This window comes from Pollachius pollachius (genome assembly GCF_949987615.1).
Source record: "Pollachius pollachius genome assembly, chromosome: 9".
NCBI classification, from domain to species: Eukaryota; Metazoa; Chordata; class Actinopteri; order Gadiformes; family Gadidae; genus Pollachius; species Pollachius pollachius.
In genome coordinates this window covers 18,718,259-18,722,185 of record NC_136942.1, presented here as the reverse complement: position 1 = coordinate 18,722,185, position 3,927 = coordinate 18,718,259, and positions in this window count along the sequence as shown.

The following is a 3,927-nucleotide window of genomic DNA, read 5'->3' as shown; positions in this document are numbered from 1 at the left end:
GAAGAAGGAATGAAAGGAAGAACAAATGAAAAACAGAAAGTAAGAGAGAAATTGGTCGAAAAGAAAAAAACAAAGTAAGAAAAAAGGAAAATAGACGGTTTAGAGAAAAAGCGGGCTTAAAGAAAAGAGGGGCAATAGAAAGACACAAAGAACACAGGACGGAAAGTAAAGAGGTTGACAGAAAGAAAGACGGAAAAGGAGGAGAAGGAAGTGCGTGCGTGTGTCCGGAGGGGCAGAAGACATTAGGAGCTTGGCAGGAGTTCTGCTCCTCAGTGCAGCTGCGGCCCCCGCTCCTTATATCTTAAGGTGCTGCCTCGCTCTGCCGCCTATCTCAGGCTCTGGTGTTTTGAATCAGGCGGGACCATCAATTATTGTCAACAGTGATCACAGCTGTCCACGTTGGGCCCGCTGAGGGGTCCCGGCCTGTCCTGGCGCATCAAGTCACGGCTTCCCAGCCCCTCCGATGCGGACCTCAGCGGGCCCGGCGTGCCGCATGCCACCAGACAGGGAGGAGAGTTCAACACGTTCATAGGGATACAGTGTAAAGTATAGCGTGCCTTCATAGAAAGTTGGAGCTCAACTGGAGTTTGACATTTGTTTCAATGAATTCTCCATCCTCGGGAATCAAGAAAGCAATTGAGTGAATTGAACTAACGGTATATTTTGAAAACGTCCAGAGTGGCCATGATTTCTGCTGCTGTAGCCCCAACAAAACCCTCACCCGCAGAGACAGATTGGGGAAACTCTAACGGCACCAGCCCGGATCCCACCCACCCTTAAAGTTAGAAGCAAGGCGAGCCAAACGGGCTTCCCCACTTTCCTCCTTCCACAGAACTCATCTGGCGCCATTGGCAGGTCGCCCGGAGACACCGTGGCATGCTCTGTGTTTTTCGCGACAGCTCAGTTATTTCCCTGTGAAAACTCTCGGCAGGGGGTGGGCTCACCCACCTCTGGCAAGTCACTGCTGTCAGCGCCCATCAGCAGAGAGCAGCCCTTCCCTTTCAATTAGCCTCGTCTGTCTGAGAACAGGGCCGGCAGCAAGCCCGGCGATGGAACAGTATGGGCTAGCAGGTGGGACGAGGAGAGAGAATGAGCCACGAGAAATAAGCCCCAAAACCCCAGACAGGGACTGAAATACCCTCCGCTGCTGTGTGCTTAGTCCCTCTGTACCGGAGAGGGCCCTGCCACGGCATGCCACAGTAAACACAGGCAGGCTCCATAGAAACACAGCCGTTTGGCACAGGAGCATGGGATGAGATATGGCGCCAATGAGGCAGATAATTCCCTGAATGACTGTATCTCCCCCCCATGTGCCAGTGATGAGAGTGATGAAGACTGAAGAATGGGGGAGAGAGGGGGGAGTGACAGAGAGGGGAGAGGGAGGCAGGGGAAAGAAGAGAGAAGGAAATATACAGTTAATGTACAGCATGGGAGGAGGTCTATATAGATACACACGTTGTATACATTATATAGCGATGCTGGCTGATTAATGCTGTGATTTAGATCTATGGAAACAGTTTCTGTGTGTATATATTCACACAAACACACACACACACACAGACACACACACACACACACACACACACACACACACACACACACACACACACACACATAGATATATACATCCAGGGTTTTAAGAGGGGCTAATGCTCGCGGCGGGCCCCTGGGAGTAAAGGGAGAGGAGGAGAGGGCCCAGGCATGGCCCCGGGTTGTTTATTACAAATGCCACATCCAGGTGGGATTAGCCGCGCTGCACTCTAGCCAGCGCTGCTGCTCTCAGTGGAAAGAGCCCGGAGGTGGCGGATGGTAAACACGGGCCTCTGCAGCCGAGCGCCGGGTCCCAGCGGGCACCGCGGGGGCTCCTGATGGAGACGTGGCCAGCGGGAAAACGCTGTATCAATGTCAAATCTCTTTCCACAACCTCGCAATTAGTAAACGCGGCGCTTTCCTTAGTTCCCGTCGTGTCGGTGGCAGCCAGAGCAGAATCAAAGTCCCAGCTCCACACCGACAATAAAGAGAGGGAGGGAAGAGGCTTGAGTCTGGTGGAGGGCAGCGCAGAGCGGCTTTACGAGGGGGACCGAGCTGTGCAGTGGGCGTCTGTTGCTGTAGTGTTCTGGGGAGCTGCAGCAGCAGCAGCAGCAGCAGCAGCAGCAGCTAACGGGATGTTCTGCTGTAATGAGGGTCATGTGTTTGGAGCTGTCTCCATCAGACATCTGGGAAGTACATCCTTGGCCCCGCAGTGGCGCGGGCCAGCATGTGAGGCATCGGCGCAGCAGCAGCGGGACACCGTGTTCCCAATCGTCTGGAACCTCAGACGCATGGGATTTAAAGTGAATTAGAAAGAACGCAACAAAAAAAACCATGACGTCAGCTTAAAGTGTGGACATTTTTCCAATCGTGTCTTACGTCTTGTCTAGATCAAAGGCAAACTACTTTTGTTCTGTGTCCCTCTTCCCTATGCGTCAAGATGTCGTCCAAGAAGTTGTCCAAGATGTTGAGATATGAGCTGTGTTTATCTTGAGTGCAGGCTTTGCTCCATATGATAGCAGGATGACTAATATGCTAATATGCCAACAACACAAGAGCACCAATAGTACACTGCGTTTGATTTCAGCAAATGTCCTTGCTGTTTAGCGTTAGGCAAGTGTCCCTGCAAACCTCTGTGAACGTCTGGATTGAACCAATCAATGCGACTGTTTTCTCAGAAAACTTCAGCTACAGCATGCAGTCCGTCCATGAGTAGCATCTCCTTCACATCCTTGTAGTCAGAGTCAGTGATGTGCACACATGAGCACAATGTGTGACATTGCAAGATAATCACAAGAGTCTATCATCTTCTGATATGTAAAATATGTGTTGCATTATTTTGCAGACAAGAGGGAAGCGGCAGAAGGGAATTGGGACACGGGGGCTATGGGAACACGTTCAAGATGCATATTAATAGACCCTGGCATGCTTTAGTCAGGGTAAACGGGGAAAAACGCTGCACAGCAATTTTCAGCAGTTAATTTAAGTTTTATGTGGAAGAACCGCATTAAACAACCTATTATCCAACATGGGATATTTTAGGAGTTTGAAATATCTGTCCGAGGGTACCTAATGCAACTCACAAAAGACCAATTCACTATATTTTTTTTTACTATAGTTTAACATTTAAACCTTACTCTGATGTGAAAGCGGAATGACCAGTAAGATCAAACATTTCATTGGCCAAATAGAATATAACAAAAGGCAGTCTCAGAAATACTGTGATTCCATCTCTCTCTCTCTCCAGGTCCATATGCTGAGTGATGGCTCTCTCCCCCTTTGATCCTCCGCCATTAGAAAACAAATCACAGCTGGTTTAAAGTTTAAAATCATTATTCATAAACATACCGATATGATGGTGATAAGGTTAGACTTTCAACGCTTAACACAAACAAAAACAGTGAAGATCATGAATATGGATGAGGGCAAACACTATTAACATGTTGAGATGACTTCATCGCAGAAAAATCAACACAGGAGTAAGTAGTAACACTGTGCATCTGTTGTGCAGGTTTCCCGATGAAATGATGTTTACAAACCCAAACCCATTGTTCTTAGGTATGTTAACACATTCAACCACCTCAAGAACTCAAGACCAAGGTTGCAGGGGATATTTTTCATCCCAAGAACAAATAGAGTTGTATGCCCTTTAAGTTCTGAGGGAAAAGTGAGGAGAACCTTTAAGAACATAGACGGAGATGGGGAGAAGCTACAGGGAAGGATGTCCCACCGCCGGCTGACGGTGGAGGGTTCGAGCAGAGGAACCTTTGGTCGAGCCCGGTTGTCAGACGAGACAAACTGCGGCTCCTGGGAGTGGCCCAGATCTGACAGTATTCTCCCCTCCATCAGTCACATCATCTGACTCAGTGAAGGAGCCTGCGCCCTGCTGGAGGTCAG